The sequence below is a fragment of the Canis lupus genome, chromosome 3, assembly GCF_003254725.2.
Source record: "Canis lupus dingo isolate Sandy chromosome 3, ASM325472v2, whole genome shotgun sequence".
Lineage (NCBI taxonomy): Eukaryota > Metazoa > Chordata > Mammalia > Carnivora > Canidae > Canis > Canis lupus.
This window is the reverse complement of record NC_064245.1, coordinates 24,449,704-24,459,491: the sequence shown is the minus strand read 5'-3', so window position 1 is coordinate 24,459,491 and position 9,788 is coordinate 24,449,704. Positions and strand designations below refer to the sequence as shown.

The 9,788-nt window shown below is 39.9% G+C and overlaps 1 protein-coding gene across 18 annotated transcripts in view; it reads left to right on the top strand.

Moving 5' to 3' along the window:
• The first annotated feature begins 31 nt into the window (after positions 1–31).
• Positions 32–9,788, top strand: part of XRCC4 (X-ray repair cross complementing 4) — a 252,062-nt gene continuing 242,305 nt past the window's right edge. For 11 of the 18 annotated variants that reach the window (XR_007409743.1, XR_007409745.1, XR_007409742.1 and 8 more), the window contains exon 1: positions 32–145. The gene's annotated coding sequence lies outside the window, so the exon portion shown is untranslated. Of the gene's footprint in view, positions 598–9,788 lie in introns of all 18 variants that reach the window. The other 7 variants (XM_049108294.1, XM_049108296.1, XM_049108295.1 and 4 more) reach the window with 6 other exon arrangements.

Here is a 9,788-nt window from a genome sequence, read left to right as displayed (position 1 = left end):
CGCGATAGGCTCCTCACTGCCGGAAGGGGCGGGACTTAACGGACGTCACGCGCCGCGCGGACGTGGGCGGCGCTCCCATTGGCCGCCGCGGGCCGTCTGCAGGCGCGGGCCTTTCGGAGGAGGCCGGAAGTGGGGGAGCGGCGAGGTAAGGTCCGGAAGTGGGAGATGCGTGTTTCAGGGATAGGAATCTGCCGTCCTGGCCTGTTTTTGGGGTCTTGCTTCCCCCCCTCCTCTTTTTTTTTTTAACTTCGGGGTCCTAGAACTCCTCAGTGCGCGAGGTTTGCCAGCTCGGGGGAGCTCCCGGGGAGGCCTGGTTCCCCCGACCTGGGCGCACGCTGGGCACCTCAGCGTCTCCCTTCGCGCCCGGCGGATTCCTCAGGCTGCGGAGCGCCTCTGAGGGGCGCTGTGGTGGTCGTGACGCTGGGTAGGCGCTGGACCCCGGGGCTGTGACACCCTGACGCCGGCCTCCTTGCCCTCGGCGCCCTCGCTCCTTAAGCTGCCCCTGGGTTTGCTCTGGGGCCCGGAGTGTGCGAGGCCTTGGGGTAAGGCAGGGCCGTGGCGACCAGTGGAGCTGCCCTCGCTGACCTCAGTAGGCCCGTAGGTATCCGGAGGAGGGGTCCACCAGCGACAGGAACCGCAGGCCAGCTTCCTCTTCTTTTCTTTCTTTCTTTCTTGTTTTTTTTTTTTTTTTATATTTAATTTATTTATTCATGACAGACACAGAGAGGGGCAGAGGGAGAAGCAGGCTCTACGCAGGGAGCCCGACGCGGGACTCGATCCCGGGACCCGGGTCACGCCCTGGGCCGCAGGCAGGCGCTCTACTGCTGAGCCACCCCGGCTGCCCCTCAGCTTCCTCTTTTAATCAGTTAGTATTAGTATTAGTATTTAGCTTCGATGATCCCACTGGATGAGGCTTCATATTCCAGCCGCTCTGTCTTTGCAGAGACCGAATGGAGCAGCAGGTGCTCTGACGCGTCTAGTTCGCACATTTCTTGGGCCTCCCTGGAAGGCTTTTGGATCAAAGTGGCATCCTTTTTTTTTTTTTTTTTTAACCACCAGTCGGCCTCCCGCCTCCACCACCCCCCCCCTTTTTTTTTTTTACTTTGCAGCTAGTGTTGATGGGTTCGTTCTTTTTCTTTTTTTCTTTTTTTTTTTTTTTAATTCACTAGTGGTCACATACATTAAAAGGCAGTGGTTTTACTTAACCGCTTGTTTTCTGTGCTCCTCAACTAGCCTCCGTAGTTGAAGTTAGGTCTTCGTGTTCTGGTGTTTGCCCTTCGCCGCCCTCTTTTTTTATATTCTTTCTCCGTGGCGTTTAGATTAAGACCCGTGTTTGACCTGCATGGTATTTCTCTTTAAGGAGTACTTCTCTCTCTCTTTTTAAAGATCTTACTTGTTCATTTGGCAGGGAGAGCACAAGCAGGGGGAGAGGGAGGCACCCCGCAAAGCCCGCTGTGGGGTGTGATCCTAGGACCCTGGGACTTAAGCCTCCCAGGCTCCCGAGAAATGCTTCTCCTAACCTTTCTCCACTTTTTTTTTTTTTAAGAATTTATTTATTCATGAGAGACAGAGAGACGCAGAGACACAGGCAGAGGGAGAAGCAGGCTCCATGCAGGGAGCCCGACGCGGGACTCGATCCCGGGACTCCAGGATCACTCCCTGGGCCGAAGGCGGCGCTAAACCGCTGAGCCACGCGGGCTGCCCCCTTTCTCCACTTTTTTTTTTTTTTAAATTAATTAATTTATTTATTTATGATAGGCACACAGTGAGAGAGAGAGAGGCAGAGACACAGGCAGAGGGAGAAGCAGGCTCCATGCACCGGGAGCCCGACGTGGGACTCGATCCCGGGGCTCCAGGATCGCGCCCTGGGCCAAAGGCAGGCGCCAAACCGCTGCGCCACCCAGGGATCCCCCTTCCTCCACTTCTGAGCTCGTTCATTGATTGCTCTTCTGAACAAAAATCCTCTAAGGACTTTATGTTCCAAACCCCAGTTCCTCTTTTTCTATTTTCTCTTGAGATCATTCCAGAATGGCTTTTGCTCCCCCCTCCCCCCCCATCCTTTACTTTGTGTCACCAGCTGTCTCCAGGTGTTGATTATTCCCAGTCTTTGCGGTATTTGAGCCATTAGTAACCTTTGACACAGTTATCACTTCCTTGTCCATGTTGTATTTTCTTCACTGATTTCCAGGACATTGCACTCTCTTGGTTTTCCTTCTGTAACCGTCTTCCTTCTATTCTTTCTGATCTCTCATTGTTGAAGTGTTCCAGGGCTCAATCTTTGCTTCTTTTCCTCTTTCTACACTTCCTTTTGAGGATATCATCAAGTCTTAATGACTTTTTAAAATATATTTTTAAAAGATTTTATTTATTTATTTATTCATGAGAGACACAGAAAGAGGCAGAGACATAGGCAGAGAGAGAAGTAGGCTCCATGCAAGGAGCCAATGTAGGACTGGATCCCAGGACCCCGAGGTCATGATCTGAGCCAAAGGCAGATGCTCAGCCTCTGAGCCACCCAGGTGCCCCATGAATCATTTTATACAAAGTATTAATACAGGATAGCACATTATTCTTAAAAGGAAAATGGCCTCTTAGTTCCCTCCCTGAACTCCAGACTCACGTATACATTTGCCTACCTCTGCATCTCCATTTGTTTATTTAAAGTAATTGCAAACCCACATGGCACAAACTGAACTCCTTTTCCCCCAAACCTGTCCCATTCTTTTTCATCTCAGATGCTGGCTGCTCTATTCAGCCAGTTGCTCAAAGCTAAGTGTTCGGAGTCATTCTTGACTCTACTTTCTCTTATATTCCACCAAATCCATCAGCAAATCCATTGTTGACTCTCTCCATAAAATATATATAGAATTTAACCGTTTGCTACTATTTCTGCTGTTAGTACATTGATCCTCTGTTTCTGGGATGTCTGTTTTAACTCTTATGATTTCTTGCTTGGATTAACAGTAATAGGGTTCCAGCTGGTCTCCTTAACTTTCTTCAATCCTTGCTTCTGTACAATCTATTTTCACACAATAGCCAGAATGAAACTTTTTAAATGCAAGTAAGAAATTGTATTAAGAGGTAAGATTCTAAATGTGACAGATTATCCTAGATTGCATCCTGGAACAGATAAAAGATATTACAGGAAAAAAATGGTAAAATCCAAATAAGTAGCCTGGAGTTTAGTTAGTAGTGATGCACCAATGTTTGTTCCTTTGTTTTGGTAAATGCACTGCAGTAATATAAGAAGTTAATGTTAGAAGAAACTGGGTGAGGTGTATATGGGGGCTGTGTTATCTTTGCAGCTTTCCCATACATTCAGTATTCCTCCCAAATAAAAAGTTTATTAGGAATATAAATTATTTATTTGCTTTAAGACCTTTTATGACTTCTCACTTGATTCACGATAAAAGCTAACATCCTGACTTTGGCCTACAAAACTCTACATGATCTGGTTTCCTGTTACCTCCCTGACTTCTGCCCTTTGTGTTCTCTTTCCTCTCATTCTGTCCCAGCCATACTGGCTGCCTTGTTTCTTAAATACACTAAGCCCACTTCTGCCTTAGGGCCTTTGCACTGGCTGCTTCCTCTGCTTGGAATGCTTTTTCCTAGACATCCACACAACTAAATTTTTCACCTCCTTGATGTATGTGCTCAGATACCACCTTTTCAATAAAGCCTACCTTAACGTCCTATTTAAAATTGTAGCTTTGCAACTATCCCCCTCCTGTCACAGGCCTCTGTATTTCCAGTTTTCTCTATCCTGTTTTATCTTCTCCTTTTACCATAGCACGTATCACCATACTATATATTTTACATATTTGTTATGTGTTTTTTTTGTCATTTATCTATTAAAATACAAATTTTAAAAAGGAAAGAATTATTTGTTTTGTTTCCTTATGTCAAGTTCTAAAGCACTGTCTGATGCATAGAAGGGCACAGGTTTTGGTTGAATGAAGTTGGCTCGGTATTTGAATTTAGTCATCCTTGATTCACAGTCATTGTGAAACACTGAATTGTTTATCATTTCCAGATTTGCTGTTTCTTGTCTCTTAAGCCTTTGCTCATGCAGATTCTTTTTATTTTGTTTATTTTATTTATTCGTGAGAGACAGAAAGAAAGAGACACAGGCAGAGGGAGAAGCAAGCTCCATGCAGGGAGTCCGACACGGGACCTGATCCCGGGACCCCAGAATCATGCCCTGAGCCAAAGGCAGACGCTCAAGCGCTGAGCAACCCAGGCTGCCCCAACTCATGCAGGTTCTTCTGCATTTTCTATCTCTCCTTTTCACATTTTAAGATTCATATCAGGTATAACTCAAGGAAGCCTTCCCCGAAATATCAGGCTGGCTTACATGTACTCCTCACAGGAGGTACCACCCTGCCTCTGCACTTGACAAGCATGTAAGATAATTATTTTGGGGTATTTTTGTCTCACTAGAGAGCTGGAAATGTGTCTTATTCATTCTGGGGATATCAAAGCCTGGTACATAGAGAGCAGCCAGTGAATGTTTTAGTGCACTGATGGCATGACCAAAGTCACTCCGCTATGAAGTGGTAGAGTTTTGATTTCAAGCTGAATCTTCTGAGTCTAAAATCAATGGTCTATTTGCTATACCTTGTTTTCTAGGAAAAAGGTGGCTGTGCTTAAAATAGTAGAAGGATACTTTTTGTACAGGTAGGAGGTAATCATTTTATAGTCCAGGGCAATTTGTTCCTCGTCATTTGTGAAGCTGGCAGTGCTTAAGAGAACGTGAGTTGTGCTTTTTTTTTTTTCCTAAGACATTGGCTGAAAAAGATGAATAGAGGATTATAGTCAGGAGTTTTTAATGTTGATGAGACTCTGGGAGAACACCATTTGATTTCTATTGCCTCAAAGGAGAAATCCATGCTGTAATTCCAAATTGCTCATGAGGCATCCATGCTTTTGCTAGATGATAGTACTACCATTAGCTTTAAATTAAACCTTTGGTTGTATGCCATTGAGAAATCCTGGGCTATTTTCAAGATATTGCAAAGATTTTTCTCACAATGATATGGAAATTTATTATTAAGGTTAAGTTAAAGATAATTAATTTGTTATATAATTTCTGATACTCGGCACAAAAATTAGGTAAACTAATTTTGCATTTAAAACACTGTTTAGGGATCCCTGGGTGGCGCAGCGGTTTAGTGCCTGCCTTTGGCCCAGGGCGCGATCCTGGAGACCCAGGATCGAGTCCCACGTCAGGCTCCCGGTGCATGGAGCCTGCTTCTCCCTCTGCCTATGTCTCTGCCTCTCTCTCTCTGTGTGACTATCATAAATAAATGAAAAAAAAATTAAAAAAAATAAAATAAAACACTGTTTATTAGCCGGCCTAATCTTGTACGTGGTGGAAGGGTTATTTCTTTATTTTGTCAATACTGTATTTGAGGAACAGAAAATTTAAATAAATAAATAAATAAATAAAACACTGCTTAGGGGATCCCTGGGTGGCTCAGTGATTTAGCGCCTGCCTTCTGCCCAGGGCGTGATCCTCGAGACCCGGGATTGAGTCCCACGTTGGGCTCCCTGCACAGAGCCTGCTTCTCCCTCTACCTGGGTCTCTGCCTGTCTCTCTCTGTGTGTATGTGTGTGTGTGTGTCTCATGAATAAATAAAATCTTAAAAAAAATAAAACACTTTAATCATAGATAATGAACTAGACTTCTAACTACCTTTTATGGTAAGCATTCTGAATTTGAACTATACTCTGAATTTCAACTATACACTGAATATTATCACTGATGTAGTCCATAAACCAATCTTTTTGTAATGTTGAATAGCCTTTAAGACTAAAAGAAAAGGAAATAATTTAATCCTATAAATTCTGAAAAAGCTTCAGCAGCTTTCAACCCCAGCAGTGGGGTTGAAAGTGATGATTAGGCTTGGGATTAAGTAATCAAAAACAACTATTTCTAAATTTGTGCCTTATTTCTTTGAACTTTAATAACCATATTGAAATGTCCAAAACGTTGAAATAAACAACAGTCTGGTCTTTTGTGTGAGAGGATGCTGTTAGCTTACTTGTAGTTTTATCTGAACAGTTAACAAGAATTTTATTGAATAAAGACTTTGCTCAATTGGAACAGAAGCAAGTGGCTGCTAAGAAATAAGATGCAGCCATTGTTGAGATTCATCAAAGTCTTGACAGTATAAATATTGACATGCTGAGATATGTCAATATTTACCACAGAATTTGGAAGTTGCCAAGTTCCTGTTTAAGAAATATGACCCTAGCATTGAACACAGTATATCAATAAATAAGGAACATGTCCAATGAACAGCTGCTCAGAGAAAGTAGGATAACATCTGTCTAAACTTTGGAGCACTTAAATTAAAAAAAAAAATTATTGACAGTTCTTTGGTAATTTGTAGGTAGATGCTTGTATAAATAGTATACTTATATAGTTCCATATGTGGACTTACCAGGTTTTTAAAAAATGACAGCATGGTTACAATGTAATTTTGTAAATTAGTTGTGCAATGATACTCCTCTATAAATTGAATAAAAAAGCTCTTGCCTTAATACTGTGTTTAGGAACCAACTTCATCATTTTACACATTATTACAAAAATGAGCTCAAGTCAAGACTTACAGATTACTTTTGGGAACTGATATTTATGCTCTGAGAATTTAGCAATGGAGAAAACAAGTTTCTGAAGTTTAAATGTGATAAGAAAATTTGTTTTGATTGACAGTTCTATCTCAGAAGAAAATGAGTGGATTAAAGAGCAAGTAAAGTTGATATATTTGCTATCACAGATCATAAAGTTGATATCATGAAGCTGATACCACAGATCACCACTGTTAATTCCTGTATGAATATCACTAGTTGAAGCTTTTTTTTATCAAGTCATTGGAACCATACAAACGGTCTTAAATGTCTGTTCTGCAGACATTTAGAAGAATTTAAACTGAGTGTTCTTTGAAGGATCATGCTAAAACAGGCCTCGAAGAGCATAAACTATGAGTATCAATCAGGACTGGTCCTCTCATTGCTTTTCTTTTCTAATACTAGAGATCACATGTTTAAGTTTATATGGTGAAGAATGGAGGCAACGTATAATCGAGGTCCTATATCCTGCCAGGAGCTATATTTATTTCTCTAAATATCTTATAAACATGAAAAAAAATTGTAGAGGTTCAGAGAAGGCTTTTAATATATTCTTTTGAGTATATATATATACTCAAAAGAATATATTAAAGATGGAAGGGAAAGAATTGTAAAGTTTAAATTGAGCAGATGCTTCTTTTAAGAAAGCATTTGCCAATATTTTGAGGTAAGCTTTGGAGTTTTAAGGAGAAAACATTAAACTTATTAATTAGTGAGTTTTAGAACTTTGAAACCTTTTTTTTTTTTTTTTTTTGCCATGTAATCAAGACTTTGAACCTTTGTTTCAAATATGCGTTTTTCTTTTTCTAAAATCATTAGGGCCTTATGGAAAATATTCACCAGTTGTCTTCTTAAACCACCTGTTACCGTTTTTTTTTTTTTTTTTTTTATCATGGAGTGATAACAGATTTGCCCTGTGCTTTCAAAATGTCCTGTGTTTTAGATTTGATGAGAGTGTCAGCATATTAAGCTGAAAGTGTAAAACTTCCTGTTTGATGTTGAATATTATGAGTTTAATACAGTTTCCCAAAGTTTGATACTCATGCGACTAATGGAATACACACATTGCTGACTTACAGCTGTTTTACAGGTACTATGAGATAACTTAGGTTTAAAGAATTAAATAATTTGCTGGGGTCCACATAACCCAGGAATGACAGTGAGGATTCATACTGAAGTCTGACTAGTTCCAAAGCCTGAAACAAGGTAGCAAACAGAGAGGAATTTCGCAGCTTAGTACCTAAAATATCTATGGTTAGATCTAGATTCTGGTGTTGTTGGAATCAGATCTGAGCTGCTGCCCACACTTGAGTTTCACTTTCTGCTCTGTTGCTTTAGCTGTCAGCAGCTTCAGGCTCACAGTGCTAAAGCATCAGATCCAGTAGAGAAGAATCTATATTCTAAAGTCTGGGAATTAGGGTTCGGTGGTCTTCGTTGTCCTAATTAGAGTCATGTGCTCATCATTTCTGGGGCGGTCACCGGTGCATTACGTACCAGTAGTTGAGGTGTAATGTTTATCAGATAAATACTATTTACTAGAGTCAACACTGCTCAATATTTCTTAAACAGGCTCCTAAGTTTCAAGTATTGAAATTTAAGAATAAATTTCTAATAAATGATTTTGTTTCACAGTATAATCAGCCTGATGGTCAAATTACAATTATTGAACTATATTTGTATGTTTTATTGTAGAACATTTCAAACATACATAAAAGGTAGAACATAATGGATTCCAATGTACCCATCACCTAGCACAAGAATTATCAACTCATGAAATCTTTTGCTTTTTATCTTGGAACATCCTTCCACTAGAGTCCAAAATATGTTCAGGGATGTGGTTGAAAATGACTTGGAGTCAAAAATTGTGGCATAGGAAATAAATATATAATTATTCCTCCAATTTGGAATGTGTTGTTTATAACTTAACTATCATTCAAAACATGTGAAATTGCCATTTTTTTGTAGATTAAAAATTGGCAGTTGTATATAGTCCCTAAATATTTTTGAATGGCTGAGTCAGGTAGTGTCACCAGTTGAGATGATTCTTCTCAGGATTAACTCATTTGTACCCCAATCTTATCATTCATCCCGTTTGCCATCAGAAATAGGCAGATAAATGGGCACAGTTGTAAGTAAATGGGTTTGTGTGTGGGGGAAAAAGTACAGTACAAGTCCTGTTTCTTTTCTACAAGTGCTTTTTGTTACATTTCAGTTCTGAGCAGCACATTTTTCAAGTAGAAAAGACTGTATATACACTTAACTGATGGTGTTTCATAGGAACACTCTTCTCACTTTTCTGAAATTAAGATACAAGAGAGGTGTCAAAATTTCACAGCTTAAGAAATCATAATGACTAAATTCTTAATGAAAAGACTGTTCAGCTAATGCTATGTTTCAGGTATTATCTCTTCAGTTCTGTTAAGTGTCATTCTCACATGAAACTGCAGTTAGGACTGAAGTGTTCTTGTGAAGGTTTAGAAAGTTTCCAAAATGATGAGTGTACTCTCATCCTTTCTGCCAAGTTTATTTGTAATTAAGAGTGTCCATTTGATGAAAACAGAAAGGAAGTCTTAGAACTTTGGGTCCAATTTTCAGGGCATTTTGGATTTAGGCATTAGATTTTATGTGGAAGATTTATTCAGGTCATTTTGTTGTTTTAAAATACTTAGTTCATTGGGTAAAGAAAAAGGAGAGGAAGTGAACTTTAAATGAATCACTGAAACTAATGATTATTAATGGTATTTGTAAATGATAAGCAGAGGAAATGAGTAGTAATATGATATTTGGAATGATAGCAGCTGGCATTCCACAGTCATAAGAGGTAATTGAGAATGGACTATGACCATAGCAAAAATGCTTTAATTTGTAGACATATTAAAATATGCTTTTTTCATGAAGCATGAGACTATCAGTTTAATGTCTAACTTGAATATCAGCTATACTTTACAAGTTTTTGAACAAGATTATGTCTCTAGTCTTAAATATATTTTACTCTTACTTTAGGTGACTGTCCATCCTAATTTGCCTGGGATTGGGAGGTTTCCTGGACATAGGACTTTTAATGTTGACCAAGAAAAATCTCAGGGAAATCTGGACAGCTGGTCACCTTACTTTCATTTCTAAATTAATAGAATGGAGGTAATATTGACATGATT